Consider the following 25,639-nt stretch of genomic DNA (forward strand, 5'->3'; position numbering starts at 1 on the left):
GGCTATAGTCATGAGATGAATGAGAAGGATTTCAAAGCATTGAGAGAAAAACTGATAAAATTTAGTAACTTTGGAGTATAGGAGGAGAGAGGAAAGAACTATGGATTAATCAAAGCCTCAAGTCCAAGTGCCTGGAGGGAGACTCACTTGTAGAAATAAGAAAAATGGATAGAAAGCTGGTTTCTCAGAGAATGATAAAGGCATTCATTTCCAACAGGTAGATTTTGAGATGTTATCACAGGAATAGTTGAGAGCCCCTTTATCCATGTTGCCAAACATTCACATACCCAAATATATGATCAGAGACATCTCCAGTAGTATTCTTCCAGCCCAGTGCCCTCTATACCAACAAGAGATTTGGTCTGACTTCTTGGGGTACTCTGAACTGTTAACTTGCGGCTGTATTATTTTTGGTTTTTATTCGCAATCTTTCCTGAAGCATCTTCTCCAAATGACGTTACCACAGTGTGATTAGGAGACACGCAAGGACATAAACATTCCAGTAAGATAAAAGCAGCCCTGCTTTCCCAGTATGCTCATAGCACTTCAACTTCATTAAGTTCCATGTTTCATTAGAGTCAATGCCATTTAAGTTTTTATGTTCATTTCAAGGCTATTTGTTTTGACAAAGGATTTTAAGAAAAACACAGTTGGAACTTTCTGGGTTTTATTTAACTTTATAACCATATAATTTACTCACCAATAAAGGGATAACTAAGCATCCCTCTTATGCTTCTAAAAACCTCTTTGCATAATTTTGAAATACAATGCAAGATTCTGCAAGGAGGAAATTTATGCCAAAGAAATGCTGACACAAGCTATCCAGTGTTTGGTGCCAGGGGTTAGGAACTCAGTAATTCCTCTTTTCATTAGCACACACGCACCCTATAGGACCTGAAGATACTTCCTCTATTATTATATTGCTGCTTTTCTAAACAAGTATATCTCTGACGCTGCTGCTTACAGGGATAGATGAAACCCTGCAGGGAGCTCCCCCAAAGCTTAGGAGTGCCAACAGACAGGAAATAACAGTGACTAACAAGAACCAGGATGACTTGTGCAGAAATGTATAGATTTTACAGCTATGTTGTTCATTTCTCCCCAAGATGACACTCCAATTGATCCAGATAGATCCTCTAACTTGCCCCTTCATGAATCAAGCCACTGCTCAACTCTTCAGTTTCGTTCAATGTTCTCCCCTGCTGGGTAGGACTTCCCTCTTATCTATCTAAATACAGCTGATTTTTCAAAATCCAGCTTAAATCCTGCCTCTTGCTTGAACCTCTTTCTGTTTATTTCAGGATTCTAGATTGTTGACTTCTCTCAATCCCCAACCGATAAATGCTTTTGAGCACCTAATATCTGCAGGCATGAGAGTCCAGTTGTACTTACTCCTTATTTTCTCCTTGGATTATTTGAGTATATTAATCTCATCACTCTAATATAGGTGATCACTTCACTTCCTTTGTATTTTCCATGATGCCACACCAATTCCCAGGCAGAGTATCAAAAAGCCCATATGGGAACATGTACCTAGTGTGATCTAAAGTAAAAAAAAAGAAGAAACGAACAGAAATATTGGGGGAAATCCAGAACTAGCTGTCATTTCAGCACAATTAGAAAGGAAACCAAAATAATGAAAACGTGCAGCTTTTTCAATTTAAGCAGAAGAAAAGAAAAGAAATCCATTGGAAAGTACTTCTAATATGATAAGCTAAGGAATGTACTTCAATTGCTTTGTGAAGTACAGGAAGGGAAAAGAATTAATTCCCACTTGGATCTCAGTTACTAGTCCTGAGAGGACTATGTGGTGCTGTGTGTAGGCTGCCCTCAGACGTGGGCAGCAGCTCATTCACCTCATCCATGACAACAGCCAATATGTGCTTCCAGAAATGGCCCTAGAATTTACATACTCTAAAACTCCTGTCTAGTAAACTTCTCCTCAGGTCACTCTCCAAGCATAAAATTTGAACTCCCTGGAAAAAAAACAGCATCATAAGCAAAAGAAAATACAAAGTCATTATCTTTAGAATAAGAAGATATTTTTGAGACAAGAGAAATGTATGTTAGTACATCCTCATAGTTAGGTTTTTTCCCTAATTATGAAGTCAATGCCACTACACTGTCTTTCTCCAATGCAGACAAGGGTCTCTTTTTTATTTCATGACTCCCAAGTAACTCATATGGCCCTATAGTAAGCAATAAATACTTACCAACCTGAACTGCTAGCTTTTCACGAAACATCTGGCAAGTTTTGTGGGCCTCTTAACTATTGAATTTCCATAGTAAATACATTTTATATTTAAATCTTTTATTTATAATACTTTTGAGTAAATCCAAACCAACAAAATATATCTCTGAGGCAGAGAGTTTAGCAGATGAATAAAATGTGTTCACTTATATAACTTTCACAGCATGGCTTTTATAATGCAAGGGGGAAAAAAGCAGAGCAATTAAAAATATGTCTATGGACTTAGAATTAAGAAAAAAAGAAAAAAGCCATCATTTGAGTAGCCATTGAAGAAACATCTGCTCAAATACACGATTTATTCTTCTCTCAGAACAGAGAGAAAAAGATATGAGTGTACTCTTTAAATGAGAGGAATCTCTGCAGAGTGGTTGCGGAGAAGCTTACCTTTGGTTTCAGTTCTAAGAAGCCATAGAAATTTCAATGCTAAGTCACAGACACTGGGGAAAATGTTATCAACACATACTCCTGCAGGCTCTAAAATTATTAGTCCTGGAGTTGAATATCAACGTTGTCGAGTGTTAATAAAAGGAACCCACTTAATGACACTGAAGGTCTGTATAACAATGGGAAAGTTTCATAGCCTCTTTGAGCTTCATTTACATAATGAAGATAAAAATAATAACCTCCCAGTACAGTTGTAAGGATTAAACAAGATCATATGTGACCTCTGGCACAGTGTCTGGCTGTCTGGTAGACAGTAGAGTTCAATAAATGTTGGTTGTTTCTCCTCCATCTTGAGACCCCCTTCTTCCATCCTATAGACCCAACCTGCTTAGAAACTGGTGGTACCATTCAGATGCATCCTAAAATAGCACTTACTAAAAGCGTCTTTGAAAATAACTCTTCATATCAGTTTGTCCATCTATAAAATAACAATGATATTACCTTCATTATTTACATTATAGCTGCTTTAAAAACTATATAGGGCTGGATAAATATGTCAGTGATAGAAAAAATCCTGGGGCTGATCTTCAGAAAACTGAGTTTAGTCACGTAATGCTGGTTAAGGCACTCAGCTTCACAGTCCTCATTTTCCTTGCATTTAGCATATAGAATATGATACTATATTATCTACATAGGATATAATTACCTATTATATAGGGTGGTGGTAAACCCTTCTTTTTCATTCTCTTTATTGATCTTCACACCTGTGAAGCCCTTAAGAGGTTTGGCTCATAGTAATACAACTACTATTTAAACCAAGATTTTACACTACACCCAAAGTCTTAAAGTCTTGTCTTTCTCAATTCTAGATGTTGACATTGAGAGGTAAAAGATAAGTTCTTTGAAGACAGGAGCTATGCCTTTCTCCCTTAAGAACTACACTTCTGAGTGAGGACAATCCAAGATGGCCAAATTGGACCAACTCTGAATTGTAGATCCCAGTGAATCACCGCATTTCTAAATGAATTTATACTGCCCACAGACCAGGAGATTCCCAGGCGAAAAAGCACCATGAATCTCCAGTGCAGCAAACAGCTGGCGCAGCAGTTCTCCACACAAAAGCTCACACAAATCTGGCGCCATTTCAACTGGTGACAGGAATGCCTGGGAGACAGAGTCACCCATAAAACCAAAAAGAAAGGGGGCTGAAACACGGACCCAGGTGATCTGGCTCGGCTGGTCCCACCCCCATAAAGACCAGCAAGCACACCTGGACCCATGACAGTTCAGTTCTGTGGGGGTCAGGGCATCCACCATTACCAACACAGTCCACCACTACCAAGGCAGTCCGCCATTACCAAGACAGTCTGCCATTATTGAGGCAGTCCACCAAACAGAGACAGTCTGCCATTACTAGGGCAGACCACCATCACCGAGGCAGTTCTAACTATACCCCTATAAACAAAACTGCAAGGAAGTTCACACAGCAGCTGGGCAGAGCCCATGGCAGCTCAGCAACACCTCTGCTGGCAGACTGTGACTAGGCTACCTCCTCGCTGGGCAGGGCATCTCTGAAAAAAGGCAGAAGCATGTCAGGAATTTATAAATAAAGCCCCACCTTCCCGGGACAGAGCACCTAGGGAAAAAAGCTGGTTATGAGTTCCACTGTGGCAAATATAAACATACCTCCCACCAGCTCTGAATAGAACAACAGAGCTCACAGCTCAGGACTTGAGCTCTGATAAGGGATAGACTGTCTCCTCAAGCAGCTCCCTGACCCCCATATATCCAGAGGCACCTCATAAAGGAGAGCTCAGGCTGACATCTCCTTTATGTTAGGTGACCTTCTGGGACAAAAATAACAGAAGAAGAAATTGGCAGCAACCCTTACTGTTCTGCAGCCACTGCAGGTAATCCCCAGGCAAGCAGGGACTGGAGTGGACCTACAGCAGTCTTGCAGCAGAGGGGCCTGACTCTTAGAAGAAAAACTAAGAAACAGAAAGAAATAACTTCATTATCAACAAAAAGGACATCTAGAGACCCCATCTGAAAGCCATCGACTACAAAGACCACAGGTAGATAAATTCACAAAGATGGAAAGAAACCAGCACAAAAAGGATGAAAGCACCCCAAACCAGAATGCCTCTCCTCCTCCAAGGGATCACAACTCCTCACCAGCAAGGGAACAAGGCTGGATGGAGAATGAGTCTCATGAATTGACAGAAACAGGCTTCAGAAAGTGGATAATAACAAACTTCTCTGAGCTAAAAAAAACATGTTCTAACACAATGCAAAGAAACTAAAAACCTTGAAAAAAGGGTTGATGAAATTCTAAAGAGAATAAACAGCTTAGAGAGGAATATAAATGAATTGACGGAGCTGAAAAACACAACACGAGAACTTCGTGACACTTCAATATCCTAATTGACCAAACAGAAGAAAGGATATCAGAGACTGAAGATCAACTCAATGAAATAAAATGAGAAGACAAGATTAGAGAAAAAAGAGTAAAAAGAAATGAACAAAGCCTCCAAGAAATATGGGATTATGTGAAAAGACCTAATCTACATTTGATAGGTGTACCTGAATGTGACAGAGAGAATGAATCCAAGCTGGAAAACACTCTTCAGTATATTATCTAGGAGAACTTCCCAAACCTAGCAAGACAGGCCAATATTCAAGTCCAGGAAATAAAGGGAACACCACAAAGATATTCCTCAAGAAGAGCAACTCCAAGGCACATAATCGTCAGATCCACTAGGGCTGAAATGAAGGGAAAAAATGCCAAAGGCAGCCAGAGAGAAAGGTCAGGTTACCCACAAAGGGAAGCCCATCAGACTCACAGCAGATCTCTCGGCAGAAACCCTACAAGCCAGAAGAGAGTGGGGGTCAATATTCAACATCCTTAAAGAAAATAACTTTCAACCTAGAATTTAATATCCAGCCAAACTAAGCTTCACAATTGAATAAGAAATAATATCCTTTACGAACAAGCAATTGCTGAAAGTTTTAATCACTACCAGGCCTGCTTTACAAGAGCTCCTGAAAGAAGCACCAAACATAGAAAGGAACAACCAGTACTAGCCACTCCAAAAATGTACCAAATGGTAAAGACCATCAACAAAATGAAGAAACTGTGTCAACTAATGGGCATAACAACCAGCTAGCATCAAAATGGCAGTACAAAATTCATACATAACAATAGTAATGTTAAATGTAAATTGGCTAAATGCCCCAATCAAAAGACACAGACTGGCAAATGGGATAAAAACACCCATCGGTGTGCTGTATTCAGGAAACCCATCTCATGTGCAAGAACACACATAGGCGCAAAATAAAGGGATGGAGGGAGATTTACCAAGCAAATGGAGAGCAAAAAAAAAGCAGGAGTTGCAATCCTAGTCTCCAATAAAATAGAATTTAAACCAATGAAGATCAAAAGAGACAAAGAAGGGCATTATATAATGGTAAAAGAATCGATGCAACAAGAAGAGCTAACGATCCTAATACAGGAGCACCCAGATACATAAAGCAAGTTCTTAACAACCTACAAAGAGACTTAGACTCCCACATGATAATAGTGGGAGACTTTAACACTCCACTGTCAATATTAGACAGATCAACCAGAGAGAAAATTAACAAGGATAGCCAGGACTGGAACTCAGAACTGGAACAAGCAAACCTAACAGATATCTACAGAACTCTCTACCCCAAATCCACAGAATATACATTCTTCTCAGCACCACATCACACCTACTCTAAAATTGACCACATAATTGGAAGTAAATCACTTCTCAGCAAATGCAAAGAACAGAAAGCATAACAAATAGTCTCTCAGACCACAGTGCAATCAAATTAGAACTCAGAATTCAGAAACTCAGAATCACACAGCTTCATGGAAACTGAACAACTGGCTCTTGAATGTTGATTGGTTAAACAATTAAATGAAGACAGAAATAAAGATGTTCTTTGAAACCAACGAGAATGAAGACAAAATGTACCAGAATCTCTGGGACACATTTAAAGCAGTGTCTAGATGAAAATTTAGAGCAATAAATGGCCACATGAGAAGTAAGGAAAGATCTAAAATTTAGAGCAATAAATGGCCACATGAGAAACAAGGAAAAACCCTATCATCAAAATTGAAAGAACTAGAGAAGCAAGATTAAAAAAATTCAGAAGCTAGCAGATGACAAGAAATAACTAAGATCAGAGTAGCACTGAAGGAGATAGAGACACAAAAAAAACCCTTCAAAGAGTCAATAAATCCAGGATCTGGTTTTTTGAAAAGATCAACAAAATAGACAAACCACTAGCAAGATTAATAAAAAAGAAAAGAGAGAAGAATCAAATAGATGCAATAAAAAATGATAAAGGGGATGCCACCACCAATTTCACAGAAATATAAACTACCATCAGAGACCATTACAAATAACTCTATGCACATAAACCAGTAAGCCTGGAAAAAACAAATAAATTCCTGGACACTTGCACCATCTGGAGTCTAAACCAGGAAGAAGTCAAACCCTGAATAGACCAATAACAAGGGCTAAAGTTGAGGAAGCAATTAATAGCCTACCAACCAAAAAAAGCCCAGGTCCAGATGGGTTTACAGCCAAGTTCTACCAGACATACAAAGAGGAGCTGGTACCACTCCTTCTGAAACTTTTCCAAACAATCCAGAAAGGTGGAATCCTTCCCAAATCATTTTATGAGACCAGCATCATCCTGATACCAAAACCCAGCAGAGACTCAACAAGAAAAGAAAACTTCAGGCCAATATCCATGATGAACATAGATGCAAAAATCTTCAATAAAATACTGGCAAACTGATTGCAACAGCACATCAAAAAGCTGATCCATCAAAATCAAGGAGGCTTCATCCCAGAGATGAAAGATTGGTTGAACATATGCAAATCTATAAACATAATTCACCACATAAACAGAACCAAGACAAAAACCACATGATTATCTCAATAAATGCAGAGAAGGCCTTTGAAAAAATTCAACAGCACTTTATGCTAAAAACTCTGAATAAACTAGGTATCGATGAAATGTATCTCAAAATAATAAAAGCTATTTACATCAAACCCATAGCCAATATCATACTGAATGTGCAAAAACTGGAAGCATTCCCTTCGAAATCTGGCACTAGACAAGGATGCTTTCTCACCTCTCCTATTCAATATAGTATTGGAAGTTCAAGCCAGAGCAATCAGGCAAGGAAGAGAAATAAAGGGTATTCACTTCAGAAAGGAGGAAGTCAAATTGTCTCTATTTGCAGATGACATGATTGTATAGTTAGAAGACCCCATTGTCTCGGCCCAAAATCTCCTGAAACTGATAAGCAACTTTGGCAAAGGCTCAGAATATAAAATCAATGTGCAGAAATCACAAGCATTCCTATACACCAATAACAGATTTAAAGAGAGCCAAATCAAGAACAAACTGCCACTCACAATGCTACAAAGAGAATAAAATATCTAGGAATACAACTAACAAAGGATGTAAAGGACCTCTTCAAGGAGAATGACAAACCACTGCTCAACAAAATAAGAGAGAACACAAACAGATGGAAAAACTTTCCATGCTCATGGTTAGAAAGAATCAATATCATGAAAATGGCCATACTGCCCAAAGTAATTTATGGATTCAACATTATACCCATCAAGCTACCAATGACCTTCTTCACATATCTGAAAAAAAACATCTTAAACTTCATGTGGAACCAAAAGAGAGCCTGCATAGCCAAGACAATTCTCAGCAAAAAGAACAAAGCTGGAGGCATCACGCTACCTGACTTCAAACTATACTACAAGGCTACAGTAATCAAAACAGCATGGTACTGGTACCAAAACAGAGATATAGACCAATGGAACAGAACAGAGGCCTCAGAGGCAATGCCACACATCGACAACCATCTGTTCTTTGACAAACCTCACAAAAACAAGCAATGGGGAAAGGATTCCCTATTTAATAAATGGTTTGGGAAAACTGGCTAGCCATGTGCAGAAAGCAGAAACTGGACCCCTTCCTGACACCTTACACTAAAATTAACTCCAGGGGGATTAAGGACTTAAATGTAAGATCTAACACCATAAAAACCCCTCTAGAAGAAAACCCAGGCAAAACCATTCAGGACATAGGCATAGGCAAGGACTTCATGATTAAAACACCAAAAGCATTGGAAACAAAAGCCAAAATTGACAAATGGGTTCTAATTAAACTCCAGAGCTTCTGCACAGCAAAAGAAACAACCATTAGAGTGAACCAGCAACCAATAGAATGGGAAAAAATTTTTGCAATCTACTCATCTGATAAAGGACTTATATCCAGAATCTACAAAGAACTAAAACAGATTTACAAGAAAAATAAAACAAACCCATTCAAAAGTGAGCAAAGTATATGAAAAGACACTTTACAAAAGAAGATATATATGAGACCAACAAACATATGAAAAAATGCTCATCATCACTGGTCATCAAAGAAATGCAAATCAACACCACACCATCTCATGCCATTTAGAATGGTGATCATTAAAAAATCTGGAGACAACAGATGCTGGAGAGCATGTGTAGAAATAGGAACACTTTTACACTGTTGGTGGGAGTGTAAACTAGTTCAACCATTGTGGAAGACAGTGTGGCGATTCCTCAAGGACCTAGAAATAGAAATTCCATTTGACCCAGGAATCCCATTACTGGGTATATAACCAAAGGATTATAAATCATTCTGTTATAAAGACATATGCACATGTATATTCACTGCATCACTGTTTTCAATAGCAAAGACTTGGAACCAACCCAAATGCCCATTGATGATAGACTGGACAGGGAAAATGTGGCACATACACACCATGGAATACTATGCAGCCATAAAAAACAATGCATTTGTGTCCGTTGTAGGGACATAGATGTACCTTGAAACCATCATTCTCAGCAAACTGACATAAGAACCGAAAATCAAACACCGCATGTTCTCACTCATAGGCAGGTACTGAACAATGAGAACACATGGACACAGGGAGGGGAGCATCACACTCTGAGGTCTTTGTGGAGGGGAGTCTAGGAGATGGACGGTGGTGAGTAGGGAATTGGGGAGGAATAACAAGGGGAGTAATGCCAGATACAGGTGATGGGGATGGAGGCAGAAAATCACATTGCCAGGTGTATACCTATGCAACAATCCTGCATATATATATATATATATATATATATATATATATATATATATATATAATTTTTTAATTAAAAAAAAGAACTGCACTCCTTCCATAAAAATGAATGAGATCATGTCTTTTGCATGAACACAGATGAAACTGGAGGCCATTATCCTTAGCAAACTAATGCCAGAGCAGAAAACCAAATACCACATGCTCTCACTTATTAGTTGGAGCTGAATAATGAGAGTACATGAACACATGGTGGGGAACGCACACACTGGGGTCTATCAGAGGGTGAGAGTGGGAGGAGGGAGGGCATCAGGAAGAATAGCTTATGGATGCTGGGCTTAATACCTGGGTGATGGGATGATCTATGCAGCAAATCACCACAGTCCACATTCATCTATGTAACAAACCTGCACATCCTGTGCATGTACCCCTGAACTTAAAATAAAAGTTTGAAATTTTTTTAAAAAAAGAGCTGTACTCCTACCTCAGCAAGAATCTATATTTTACTTTGTACATCACATTCCAACATGTGTACATCAAATACCAGTGTGTTCATCAAATTGATTTTGATGTTCTCATTTTATATATTTATAAATGAATACTCATGCAATTTAGTACAATGAAGCAGTGAAGTATATTAAAGTATTAACTTTACATCCAGAGCTGCTAAATTCAAATCATAGCTCTGCTACTTGTTATCTCTGTGTATGAGAAAAAGACTGCATCTCTCTAAACATTAATTTTTCCATCTATCAGATGGAAAAAAACTAGACCTACATTATAAGATATTAGAGAAAATAAATGAGATGCTGAATGCTTATAAAGAAGACAGGCAAGGCATTGTGGCTCACGCCTGTAAACCCGGCATTTTTAGAGGCCAAGGAGAGCAGATCACTTGAGGTCAAGAGTTCAAGACCAGCCTGACCAATATGGCAAAACCCTGTCTCTATTTAAAAATAAATAAATAAATAACTGCACATGGTGGCATGTGCCTGTAATTCCAACTATTTAAGAGACTGAGGCAGTAGAATTGCTTGAACCTGGGAGGCTGAGGTTATAGTGAGCTCAGATCACACCACTGCACTCCAGCCTGGGTGATGGAGTGATATTCTGTCTCAAAGAGAGAGAGAGAGAGAGAGAGAGAAGAAGAAGAAGGAGGAGGAGGAGGAGGAGGAGGAGGAGGAGGAGGAGGAGGAGGAGGGGGGGAAGAGGAGGAGGAGGAGGAGGAGGAGGAAGGGGAGGGGGAGGGCAGCAGCAGATCTTCTTTCTTCTGCTGTTCCCTCAACTGCCAAAGTACCATATTTGGGGGTAGCATGTTCTGAATCCCAACACTCCAAAACTTGCAGGTTTGCTTCCTTTCTCTTTTCTGCTCTTCTTCTCACTCTTCGAACTCCTGGAACTCATCATTTTAGTTCTATTTATAGTTACCCAGAAAACACACTTGTTTTCACTTTAACCAATATACACAGACACACACACACAATCTCATACTATAACCTCATGTATACACAGAGACAAAAGCACACATGTATGTACACCCTTTACTGCTAACCCCTAGCTTCCAAACAGCTCCAGAGACCCACATATAAGTACTAAGAATTAATGGCATTAATGCTGGTAAAATATAACTATTTATTTTAGGGCTCTTGGTTAAACTTGACAGTTTGAACATGTACATTTTTCTCCACTTCCTCCCAAATCACATTAAAATAATGATAATACTCAAATTGTGAAAACTGGAGAGTAAATTACTTGTCATACCACAGAAAGTTGAAACCTAAACTAGGAGTCAAGGTGGCTTGTGCTGCAGACCCCAGAAAAATGTAAGAATCGAAATCACCATGGACTTCTAAAGATTCCCCTTCCAGCGAAGAAGAGAGGAGAGGGTTACATAACAGACAATGGGGGTGAAACAATGCAAGGAAATATGTCCATTATACCTCAATAAATCTGTTAAAATGAAAAAAGCAACAAAAAACCACACACACATAAAAAATAATGACAAAGAATTAATTGGAAGTTAGCATACTAAGTGGTGAGGCATCACCCCATCCCCAGTTTCTGGAACCCCGGGAACCAAGCTTATACTTCCAGGAAGAAGATATGAGCATCCTCTGCAGAAACCAACCAGCTCAAGAAAAAAAAAAAAATCTAGTGGTGGTGATATTTAGGGGTCCTCCAATGAAACAGCTAAGTCTGCATGTCATCACCCATATTTTGGCACAACCCCTTTTCCCTCATGTGCCTCTTCCAATTATATTTTCAGCACTTTCCTCTTAAAATGGACAGGTATTTGAGAGAAACTTCCAACATAAAAAAGAAAGATACAAACTAACAAACAAAAAGAAACTCAAAAGAAAAGAGACAATGCAAGAAGCAGCAGAGAATTTCAAATACACTCAAAAAATGCTACCTCAAAGATACAAATAAAAAATTTCATGAAAGAATAGTAAATTGCCATATAAAGTAATATAATTAGAGAACACAAAAGATGTGTAGGAAATTAAAAACATAAAGGCATACTTTTTAAATTTATGATATGGTTTGGCTGTGTCCCCACCCAAATCTCATCTTGAATTGTAGCTCCCATAACTCCCACATGTTGTGGAAGGGACCATGTGGGAGATAATCGAATCATGGAGGCAATTTCCCCCATATGTTCTCATGAGATCTGATGGTTTGATAAGGGGTTTACCCTTTCACTTGGCTCTCATTCTTTCTTGTCTGCTGCCATGTAAGACATGGCTTTCACCTTCTGCCATGATCATGAAGCCTCCCCAGCCACGTGGTACTATGATTCCATTAAACCTCATTTTCTTTATAAATTACCAAGTCTTGGGTATGTCTTTATCAACAGCATGAAAACGGACTGATGAAATTTACTAGATTAGAAGATAAAGTTGAAAAAATATTTCTGAAATTAGAACAAAAAGGCACAGGTAGAAGATAAGAGAGAAAAGAGGAAATAGTCATTCCAGAAGATAAAATCCAACATCAGATTCATGTAAGTTCTAGAAATCGAGCACAGAAGGTCAGAGAAAAGAAAACAATAAAAGAAAGAATACAAAAAACTTTCTGGAACCAAAATGGTGATTGAAATGGCCTAGCAAACATCCTGTAAAGTAAACCAAAATAAGGTACGAGCCATCCCTATGAAATTCCAGAACACTGGAGATTAGAGAAGATGCTGAAAGCTTCCAGACAAGCAAAAAAAGCAGGTAAGAATAGCATCCTATTTCTTAAAAGCAGCAGAAGCTAAAAGAAGATGTCTACAAAATTCTGAGGGAAAACAATCTCCAGCCAAGAATTCTATGCCAGCCAAATCATGAATCAAGTAAGAAGGTCAGATAAAGATATTCTAGACATGCTCAATCTTTACAAAAAAAAAAAAATAGAAAATTACCCATGTATTCTTTTTTAGAAAGCTTCAGCAAAATGTGTTCCAGCCAAACAACTGAGAAAACCAGGAAAGAAGGAGACATGAGGATCTAGAATAGAGATTCCAACACAGGAAAGAGGTCAAAAGAATCCTAGGATGATAACTGGGCAGCAAACTGAGATAGCAGCCAGTCTCAGGTAGCTAAGTGAAGGCTCCCAGGGAGAGGTCTCCTACAGGAATAAAGGAACTGTTTGATTACTTCAAACAGTTTTAAATGGAATTAAACAGTGTTTAAATGGAATAAAGAGTTTTACAACTTTAGTGAAATATATGGGAATGAACTATTGATAGATACATAGAAAATTAAGGAAATGAAAAAGGAAGTCAATTAACAATTCCAAGGCCAAAGTTGCAAAGGAAAAGAAATGAAATTGTAGAACACTATGTCTCAGCTGCAAATAATACTGACAAAGTCATAATGAACAAAAATAGTGGCTTAGCTATAGAGCGAGACGGAAGAAGAGACATTAAAACATTAAGGAAATGTGTAAAAGGAGTGATCTAAAAGAGCAAAACTGTCATCTTTTTATTTCACATCGTTATAAACAGCAAAGGAAAGTGGCTTAAGAGTTGAAAGTAGTTCCCTGCCAGAGACAGAATCAGGATGAGCAGGCATGAGACAAGGAACTACGCATTTGTATAAACTAAGTTAATTAAGTTACCAGTAGTAGGAAACTGGACTAACGGTAGCTTACTACATGAGGATACTTGTTTACTTTTTTAAAATGTGCATAAATAGATGGACTCAGCAGCTCAGTGGCATGCCCAGGGACTCATTGCTTTCCAGCTTTCCGCTCCACCATTCTCAGTGTATTGCTTTCCAACCTTGTTCACTCAGGGCTGCAAGGTGGCTGCCACCGCTGCAAACATTATGTTCACAGGCAGAACATGGGAGACAGATTGCCCATGACTGAGCGAGAAAGTTGTCTTCATGTAACTCTTTCCTGCCAGTAGTGCATCAGTTAGGATTCGTTCTGGTGATGAGTGATAGGGACCCAAAATTAGAATGTCTAGCACAAGGCAAAATCTTGTTCTAGCCACTCTAGGGGATATAGGTAGTTCAGGGTGGTATGAGGTTCTACTTATTCTGTGATCTCTTCAGATAACAAGGCTCCTTCTCTCTTGTCATTCTACTAGTCACAGCTTCCTTTCTCAAGGTGACCTCATGGTTCCAGAAGGTTATAGCTGCTCCAGCTATCACGTCAACACTTCAGGCAGCAGGAGCGAGGAAGGAGGAATAAAAAGGGCACATGAGAGTTTTCTTTTAAGGAAATTTTCTGAAAGCTGCCACAAAACACTTTTGCTTATATCCTAGTCACAAAGTCACAACTAGCTACAAAAGAGGCTGGCAAATGCAGTATTTATTCCTAGTAGCCATATGCACAGCTAAAACTTAAAAGTTCTTAAAAAAGGAAAGAACAAAATAACAGATACCTGGCAGTTTTCACCACAATTAGAAAGGAAAATATCTTTCCTGGAAGTCCCTGAGTAGAGTTCCCCTTACATCTCATTAGGCAGAACTGGGTCACATGGCCACCCTTACCCATGAGAGAGGCTGGTAAAGGGAGAATCTGGATTCCCATCCTCTGCAGTAGAAAGCAAGCAGTGGAGAAAGGGATTAACAATGGCTGCGAATAGCCAAACAAGTGCCTGCCTCACAAACCTTGTGGCACAATTTGACCTTAAAGCTATATACACATATTACATTTATAATTTAATGAATGTAAATTTTAAAATGTATATAAATAAGAAATAAGCATATTTGTTTTTATGGGAAAACTTGTCAAGATCTACTGCCACACTCCCTCCATCTTCTTAGTGAATAAATGAAAGAAAAAAGTTATAAGGTCAAAATACATACACATAAAAAATAGCAATGGCTATTCATGTAGTCTATTTATTTCCTGCTTTGCCACATTGATTTTGTCTTTTATTCAACAAACATTTATTGAATGTTTGCTTTGTACAAAGGTATATGACTGAGTCTCAGTTCATGCCTTCAAAAAGGTTACAGGTTTGAAGGAGAGAGACGTAAAGCCCATTTTCTGCAATACGGCATGATAAGCACCAGGCTGGGAGATTGCAGGGGATGATAACTGCAACAACCCAGAGAAGGGCCACTGAAGTTGGCCCAGAAGACAGGGAAGGCTTACCTGAGGAGGTAATTTTAGAGTTATGTTTTGAAAGATAGGCTGAAATGTGCCAGGAGATGAAAAGGATATGGAAAGGACATCAAGCCCACAGAAGAATGAACTCAAAGACATGCATCACATTATAGCTAGGAAGAATGAGCCACATCCGTACTCTGTCTATCACAGATATGTAAAGATAGGCATGCAATTTGTTTAATAAACTTTCGGTTGAGTGAATCAAGAGGAACAGCAACACTCATAATCTACTTCAGCTTAACTAGTATTCTAGATCAGGAGATGGCAAACTATGTTCCTCAAGCCAAATCCCATCTGCTGCCTGTTTTTGGAAATAAAGTTTTATTGGGATATAATCACACTCATTTATTTACACACTGTCTGTGGCTGCTTTTTTGCTACCATGGCAGAGTTGAAAAGTTGCCCATAGAAACTATAGAGTCTTGGCAGGGTGCAGTGGCTCACACCTGTAATCTTGGCACTTTGGGGGGCCAAGAGAGGTGGATCACCTGAGGGCAGGAGTTCAAGATCAGTCTGACCAACATGGAGAAACCCCATCTCTACTAAAAATATGAAATTAGCCAGCGTGGTGGCCCATGCCTATAATCCTTGCTACTTGGGAGGCTGAGGCAGGAGAATCGCTTGAACCCAGTAGGTGGAGGTTGTGGTGAGCCAAGAATACGCCATTGTACTCCAGCCTGGGCAACAAGAGCAAAAAATTCCATCACAAAAAAAAAAAAAGAAGGAACTGTAGATGTTGCAAAGCCTAAAACATGTACTATGTGGTCCTTTGTGGAAAAAGTTTTTAATTCCTATTCTAGATGAACTGACATCCTTCCTTCCCTTTAAAACATACAGCACCTGAGCTCAAAGCTAACAAGTAATAAATAATAATCCATCCTTCCATCCTACCAATTTAGTTGTATTCTTTCCAAAAGTAAATTGTTTGTTCCCAAATGTGTTTTGTCAGTTTCAGGTGCTGATATAAATATCTAACTCAATAAAATATTGTGTATACTAATAAAATGAGTGTTAAAAGGAAGAATGTTTCTATTTTAAAAAATGAAGCAGAATACATTGAAAAATATACATCACACCATGCTAATAAAAACTATGTGAGCCAGATGTGGAGACAACTATAATCATAAAATATTAAGATTTTACCTTGAAAGTGTCTATAACTTTCACTCCATTTTTTTAAAACCTAAAATTAGAAATCAGAGATGATGCATTTAGGGGAGATGTTTATACAAGAAAGAGAACACAAAATTATAATTAGCAATACATTCTTAAAGAGGAGTCTTGGCTCTACATTAACAGACAAGAGTTCCCCTAAAAAATCAGATTAAAATTAAAATAAGTATTTTAAGTCAGTAAGTGAGTAAGCAAATAGTATATAGATAAATATTAATGTATATTTTCTGGATTCTTTTAAAAGCAATTTCATAACTTAACCAACTCTTTACTATGAGGAGAGGAAAAGGCAAAGTAACTGTGTTTGTTTGGGTGAACAGAGATAAAAGATTCCAACTCCCTGAATTTTCCAGGGTCCATCTCATCCTGCAAGACTCACCTCTCAGCCAACCACAAGAGGGATCCAGCCTATGGGCACCCGTTTCTGCCTGGTGCCAGCTCCTGAGAAAGTCAGACTATAAACAGGACGCAGACCTCACACTCCTGGCTCTGGTTCAGAAAGGAAGAATGAGCTGACACTGGCCCCATTCTGAGCAGAAATTAATTATCAGGTTAGCCTGTGAAAATGTCAACTCATTAAATCCCCAAAGTGTGACATCTAAGCTCTGACAAGCCATCTAGGAAATAAAATGCATAAAATAAGACAGCCCCTCTTTCTTACAAATCACACAGATTCAAAGTTCAGAAAACTTTTAATTTGGTCTCTTTGCCCATCACCTCATAGAACCTTGGATCCACCTTTAATCTGGAGCTTCAAACAAATCCCTGCTTCCTTAAGATTCTAAAAATAATTGTGTTCCTTGTGGTACATTAACTCTTTCCAAAAGAATAGCCAATTTGCTCATAAAACAGCTGGTTATTTCCTCAAGATCCTTGATTAAACATTGTTTTTTCAGAAGAGACTATTTGATTTTTTTCTAGCTAATTTCCCCTCTGCCCCCAAAGGCTATCCCTTCTAGAGAAAGAAAAAATGCTTCATGTTCAGGTTTCCAGCCCGGAATCACAGTAGTGAGCAGTTTAACATTAGATAGGGCATTAGGGAATGTTGGGCCCCCCAGGAAACTCCCTAAAGAAGGGCCATGTTCTCCGGGGTCACCCCATGCTCCGGCCTCTCCATTGCCACCAAGGACAGAGCTATACAGGCAGGATATGCCCCCAAAACACACACTGAAGGTGAGGAACAAAACAATGATGAAAAATCCAGGACCCAGACTCCACATAAACCTGCCCTCCAACTAAGTCAGTTTCCAAATACACCATTCTTCCTCTTTCTAAGCCCCTGCCCACATTGTTTGCCCCCACCTCCACCCCCACCACTCCCACAATTTCCAATGCAGGTCACATTTCACCTTTTCCTCAAAATCTTTCTTCAGTACAAAGTGGAGCCCTCTGACATTCTGCCCTGCCTCACCCATCTATCACTGTTTGATATGAACATTTCTTGTGATCATTGGTTTAAATTCAATATAGCACTATATTCTGTCTCCTAGATTCCAGCTTAACCATGTCACATCTGAGAGCAAGGTCATGCCTTATTCCTCCTTTTTCTCTTCTATCATATTCAGCAAAATAAAGTATTTTGTAAAACATGTTTTCTTTTCCTTCCACCTACCTACAGTCTTTCCACAGCCCCCAAATAGTAACCAGGTCCTTCGGGTAGAAGCCTTACTTGGGCCAATTCCTTAAGTATAGGAACCATATGAATGCAAAGCTTCCAAAATGCTCTGTACTGCAAGTCCATAAATTAAAAACCCCAGAATCACGTACTCTATGCCATAGCATAGTTATGTTTGGTTATGCTACAATCGTTTTTTTTTTTTGAGACGGAGTTTCGCTCTTGTTACCCAGGCTGGAGTGCAATGGCACAATCTCAGCTCACCGCAACCTCCGCCTCCCGGGTTCAGGCAATTCTCCTGCCTCAGCCTCCTGAGCAGCTGGAATTACAGTCACGCGCCACCATGCCCAGCTAATTTTTTGTATTTTTAGTAGAGACGGGGTTTCACCATGTTGACCAGGATGGTCTCGATTTCTTGACCTCGTAATCCACACACCTCGGCCTCCCAAAGTGCTGAGATTACAGGCTTGAGCCACCGCGCCCAGCCTGTTATGTTTGGTTATGTATAGAAGGAACAAAACTGCCGTCTCAAACCCAGGTGTAGTGGGCAGTCTGAAGGTGCATATCACCTTACAGACTGGTATTCATGTCCTGGTACAATTTCTTCTCTTTGTGTATGACCTGTACCTACCCACTTGCTTCTAATTAATAGAATGTGGTAGAGCCATGGGACGCCACTTTCGAAATTAGGTTACAGAAAGAATATGCCTCTGTAATCGTCTCTCTTTCTCTCTCCACACTTTGTCTTTTCTTTTTCCCAATCTATTTCCCTCTCCCATCTCTCTGTCTTTCCCTCTCTTTATCTTCCTCTCTGTCTCTCTCTCTGCCCTTTCTCTAAGAGAATCAAGTTGCTATGTTGTGAATAATAGCTCTATGGAGAGGTCCACAGGGCCAAGAAATGAGGTCTCCAGCCAATATCCAGAGAAGACTTGAGGACTGTCACATGAGTGAACTTGGAAACAGATCCTCCCCCAGTCAAACTGAGGTGACTTCAACCCCAGCTGACCTTGATTTCAATCTTGTGAGAAACCCTGAGCCAGAGACATCTAACTAAGCATTCAGTTTTGTTTTGAGACAGGGTTTTACCCTGTCACCCAGGTTGGAATTCAGTGGCACAATATCAGCTCACTGCAATCTCCACCTCCCAGGCTCAAGTGATCCTCCACCTCAGCCTCCCTAGTAGCTGGGACTACAGGCACATGCCACCACCCCAGCTGATTTTTTTTTTTTTTTTTTTTTTTGGAATTTTGGTAGAGACAAGGTTTTACCATGTAGCCCAGGCTGGTCTCGAACTCCTGAGCTCAAATTATCCACCCACCTCAGCCTCCCAAAGTGCTGGAATTACAGGGTTTGTTAACACATCAAATTTTGGAATAATTTGTTACACAGGAATAGATAACCAACACACCAAGTTTTCCACAAACATTCCATTTGTTTCTGCAAAACTAAATCTAATGTAGGCCCCCTCCTCTTTATGCCAGATTGGGAAGACATCTTATTCAATCCTGTAACTCTACATGCACATCTATATCTCCCAGAGTATTGTCAAGGTCTCAGGGTGTCTGGGACAGGGTATTTGAGGAAAGGCCTCCAGTCCCTAGTTTGTACAGGTTACCACTACTGGGCTTATAGCCCAACTGTGCCTGGCCCTCACAGTTAGCAGGTGAGGAAGCTCCATACATTCCATGCCAAGCTTCAGCTCTACCACTGGGACTTTTGCTGAGGCTACAGCCCAGCACCCAAGGCCAGCCTACCATCTGCTATTCTCAGATGCCAATCAGGGAAAGGGGACCAGGCCCCTCATAGCCCTGCATCCCTTCCCAGGCTTCTGAGAATCTCCTTTCTCTGTTAATTCCAACTCTTTTCTTCATAGCCTTCCATCCCTGCATATACACACACATGCCCTTAGCACAATTTCAAAGAGTTTAGGGTTTTGAGAAAAGCCTGAAAGATAGATCATCTTCAAGCTGCTACTGCAGCAAGAGCACAATGACCTTCTCAGAATTCAGGAAAATTAAAAAAAAAATTGTTCTCATTCTTTCTGATGCTTCCCCACCTTCAAACACAAAATACAAATTAAGGTTTCAATAAATAATCTCACTGCAATTATTTTTCCCACATATTCAAGAACAATTTATGCTCCAAGAAGGGTTGCCATGTTTACCTAAGGTTTGGAATACCTTCCCACACACTGCAGTGAACCACCACCTACCACCTCCCAACATATACTACCACACACACAGCACTGTAAGAAGCTCAATAATGGCAGAATGAGAGACTTCCTAGTAGGAATCTACTTCTTCCAAATCTCCCCTCACTCTATTGAAGAATAGCCCAAGCAACCAGCCGCAAGGCAGACATCATGCAGGCATAACTGGAATAAGCTTCTACTTATTATGTGTGATTTAAGTTGAACCAGGAAAGTCTCTCAGACCCAAAATATCTTCCTAGCGGCCTGCAACAATCACTAACCTTCACTTTAAGAGCCTGGCTCGTTTGGGTTGAAAGCACTGTTACTCCAAAGTTAAATTATTCCTTGAACTGTTTTGAGCCAGGAGCACCTTCTTGGAATTTAGTTTATCAGTTCTTTCCCAACCACTTACTGAAAAAGGAGTTTGGTCCTGACATGATAGATTTGCTTCGTTCAAAAAAAAGAAAAAAGAGTTTGGGTTCTGCTATAAGTGGTGCAAGAGGAACAAAGAAGTTTTAAACAGCAGCAGTGAAAGCATCTCGACCGCTCTAGGCAGTCATTGGAGTGGGATGAGTAGAAAAATGCTCCTCATTACCGTAAATGTGATATGACTGTTAGGGTTATGACATTATGTTCTGTTATGGCTACTCCATGAAGACTGATTACTCTCTGAAGGCCACCCCTGGAACTAAAAACGGTCTCATGAAGGGTCATTGTTAGTGTTCAGTAATAAGGGTATAGGCTAATCTATGAGAAGAAATCTATGAGAAGAAATGAAAGATCTCATTAAGTTGGTCTTCGACCTCTGATATCCTTTCTTCTGCTTGATCCATTCTGCTATTTAAACTTGTGCATATTTCACTAAGTTCTCGTGTTGTATTTTTCAACTCTGTTAGTTCATTTATATTCCTCTCTATATTGTCTATTCTTTTCAGCATTTCGTCAAACCTTTTTTCAAAGTTCTTAGTTTCTTTACATTGGGTTAGAGCAAGTTCTTTTAATTCCCAGAAGTTTCTTATCATCCACCTTCTGAAGCCTACTTCAGATAATGGAACACAGTCCTTTTCCATCAGGGCTTGTTCCATTGCTGATGAGGAACTGCAATCCCCTGTAGAGGGAGAGGGGTTCTGATTTTGGGTATGCTCGGCCTTCTTAGGCTGGCTTTTTCCCTTTATTATAAATTTATCCATCTGTCGTCTTTACTGCCTTTCTAATTAGGTTTCTGAGTCAACGTCCAATTTATTGATTTCCAGTGCTGGGATTCAAGCAACCCACTGCACTGGCCAAAATAGCAGTGATAAGACTGATGGTGCTCTTCTGCCCGGGAATCTCTGGTCTGGCTTCCCTTCTTGAGTCCGCAACAAGCGGCTCTGCCTTCCCGGAGCTCCAAACACTGGTCAGTAAGGGAACCAGTCCCGTTTACTCTGCATAAAGAGCTGCCGCGCCAAGGCGCAGGCAAAACCACTGCAACGGCCACAAGAGTCACGCTGGCGACCCGGGGGGCTCCTCCACTAGAAATCTGCTGGTCCATGAGCAACGAAAATTTGTCTGAAAGTGTGGTGTCCTCTCGTTCTCTGAGCTTTCTCTGGGAGCTACAATCCTGAGCTGTTAGTGATCAGCCATCTTGGATCTCTCTCCAATAAAACAACAAGACAAGAATAGAGAAAAAGGAATGAAAAGGAATGAGCAAAGTCTCCAAGAAATGTGGGACTATATGAAAAGACCCAATCTACGTTTGATAGGTGTACCTGAATGTGACAGAGAGAATGAATCCAAGCTGGAAAATACTTTTCAGGATATTATCCAGGAAAATTTTCCCAATCTAGCAAAGCAGGACACTATTCAACCCCAGGTAATACAGAGAACACCAAAAAGATATTCCTCAAGAAGAGCAACCCCAAGGCACATAATCGTTAGATTCACCAGGATCAAAACGAAGGAGAAAATACTAAGGGCAGCCAGAGAGAAAGGTCAGGTTACCCACAAAGGGAAGCCTATTAGACTTACAGCAGATCTCTCAGCAGAAACCCTACAAGCCAGAAGAGAGTGGGGGCCAATATTCAACATCCTTAAAGAACAGAACTTTCAGCCTAGAATCTCATATCCTGCCAAACTAAGCTTCACAATTGAAGGAAAAATAAAATCTTTCATGAACAAGCAAGTACTCAGAGATTTAATTACCACCAGGCCTGCTTTACAAGAACTTCTGAAAGAAGCATTATACATAGAAAGGAACAACCAGTATGAGCCTTTCTAAAAATATACCAAAAAGTAAAGAGCATCAACATAAAGAAGAATTTACATCAAAGAATGGATAAAATAGCCAGTTAACATTAAATGGCAGTAACCCTAAATTTAAATTGACTAAATCCCCCAATCAAAAGATACAGCCAAAACCTAATGGTATATCCAAAGATACACAAAGACTCAAAACAAAGGGTTGTAGAAAAATTTACCAACCAAATGGAGAGCAAAAATAAATAAACAAAAAGCAGGAGTTGCAATTCTCACATTTGATAAAATAGATTTCAAAGCAACAAAGATACAGTGGTAAAAGGATCAATGCAACAATAAGAGATCTTAATACCCAGATACATAAGACCCATAACGAGATTTAGACTCAACGAGACAGAAAATTAATAAGGATATCCAGAACTTCAACTCAGATCCGGAACAAGTAAACTCAATTATTATTTATGGAGTTCTCCATTTTAAATACACAAAATATTGATCAGCCATTATTAATACCCATTTTTAGAATGAAGCAATATTCCTGTTCTCTCCCTCTTTTTCTTCCTCTTTCTTCCTCTCCTTCTCTCCTTTTTTTACTTTTCAACATCCTAGTTCCTCACCTCTACTCAATACATTCCTCTGAACACCTGATTCCTTGTGATTCTCCCATCCCACTGAAACCTCCAATCCATTAAAAAAAAAAAAAAAGAAATGAAAGATCTAGATATCAGAGTCTAGATGCCTGGGTGGACATCCATAGGTGGTATGTGCAAAGATGATGGGCATCCATAGGTGGTATGTACAAAGATGATGGACATCCATAGGTGGTATGTGCAAAGATGATGGGCATCCATAGGTGGTATGTGCAAAGATGATGGAGCTTGAAATGAAAGGGGCCAAGCTGAGTCTTTTCCCAAGGATGCCTGAAGAAGAGAGTAAGAGCAGTCTGTACTCAAAAAATGAGTATTTATAAAGAAAATTGTCTAGATTCATAGTGTTCTTTGTATGGTAGTTACTTGACCCTCAGCTGGTGAGAGACCAAATCAGTGGCTAACTGCCTGAAGTGTCCCTCTTGAAGGGACTACACCACCACCAGAAATTCAGCAAGGAGTAAATTGTATTTACTGAAGCTCCTCTAAAAGAGAAAGCTTACTGATTGAAAATCATCTTGGAAGTAAAGATTGAGAGAGACCCTAGGGTCAGGTCTTCCAAAAATGGCAAAACTGGTTAATCACTGGACTTTCTGAATTGGCTATAAAGATGTGGGTTAGTGGTTAAATTACTCAGAGATCATCAAGGAAAGGCTAAGCACTACTACCACGAGTATTTCTCTCTGCTCCCCAAATACATCCCTTCCAAAGATATGTCAGATGGAAGAGCACTGCACTACTATCCTGCTTGTTGGGTTAGGTCTACTCCAGTCCTACTCATGAGAAAATACAGTCTTGGCTCAGCTTGACTACTGAGAAGCATGGGAAAAAATACTTGTATCTCACTTGGGTCAGAGTACTCATGAGGCCACTTGTGTTGGTTTTATCCAAGAAACAAACCCCAAAAGCAAGATGAATCTATGAACAGTCTAATCCCCCAAGCCCTAGCCCACAAGAGATTCTCCTCCACTTAGGGCCAACTTCAGAAAAACTAGAGGTTGCTGTCATTAAATAGGAAGGTATTGCTTCCTTTCAGGGGAGCACTGAGTATGCAAGATGAGAGAGACCACGAGAAGAGGTAAGACAGCTTCAGAGATGGATAAAGACTAGCTTGTTCACAGTTCAGAGGATCATCCCTGGACATAAACTGATTGGTTAGAAGATGCCATCACAATAAACATTCATAAAATAATAAAAAACAAATATTCCAGATATTCTTCTCTTTACAGGTGAGATTCTCTATGTAGCAGCAATAGAATGAGGAGCAAAGCTGAAGAATGGCTCCTATTTCTCCTCGCCAATTGCATTCACTCCCACTTTCTACTTTCTCCACTGGCCCCACCATCAAGAAGCACTGGATTTCAGATCCATGGATAGCTCTTCTCCTTTTGTCCCAAAGCAGAAAGTATGTACATAAAATGTCTAGGCCACAAACACTATATTTGGGCTTCCAAAGTAGCCTACCTCATGTATATTTTTTATTCTTTGATGGCTATCTGTCTTGTTCCTAATCTCATCCCTGGACTAAAAGTCATGACATTGTTAGAGCTTAAAAGGTCTTTAAAGAACATCTGACTCACCAAAGAAAACCAAGTCTGGAAAGGAACAGTGATTTGTCCGAGATTCCACAGTTGTTTGTGGAAAGACACAAGCCTTTCTGTGTATTTACACAAGAGGTCTGCTGCCTTTAAGGCTGGCTTCCATTGTCCTTAACTTGATTTCACTCAATCTCAATATATTTAGCTGTGACCCCAAGCCACCTTCTCTGAAGGGCTTACTCAAGGTCACGCTCTCCAGAATCACCTCCCAATTCTGCTGCTGAGAGCCAACATGATTCATGAATCACTTACAAATTTCCTATATTCTCCTCTCTAAAGTATTACCAAAATTTATTTTTTTTTCCAGGCCATCTCAAGGAAGAATAATAGCCCCTTCTGTAGCCTGAGTCCTCACCGAAATGCAGCATTAGGGTGAGTGAGGGGTGGAAGTCAACCTGGCAGGAGACTTCCACAGAGCAGTTCTCAGGCCTCTGCATCTATGGTTTCACAGCAAATGAGGTTGGAAATTCCACCTTCCATGCTTGACCTCCAGGTTTAAGACTTCTGTCTTTGTGAAAACGCAAGTATCATCTGGGGACAGTGGCTCCTGCCTAAAATCCCAGCACTTTGGGAGGCCGAGGCGGGTGGATCACTTGAGGTCAGAAGTTCAAGACCAGCCTGGCTAACGTGGCAAAACCCCATCTCTACTAAAAATACACACACACACAAAATAGCTGGGCGTGGTAGTGGGCACCTGTAATCCCAGCAATTCGGGAGGCTGAGGCCAAAGAATCACTTGAACCTGGGAGTCGGAGGTTGCAGAGAGC

This window comes from Callithrix jacchus, chromosome 14, assembly GCF_049354715.1.
Source record: "Callithrix jacchus isolate 240 chromosome 14, calJac240_pri, whole genome shotgun sequence".
Lineage (NCBI taxonomy): Eukaryota > Metazoa > Chordata > Mammalia > Primates > Cebidae > Callithrix > Callithrix jacchus.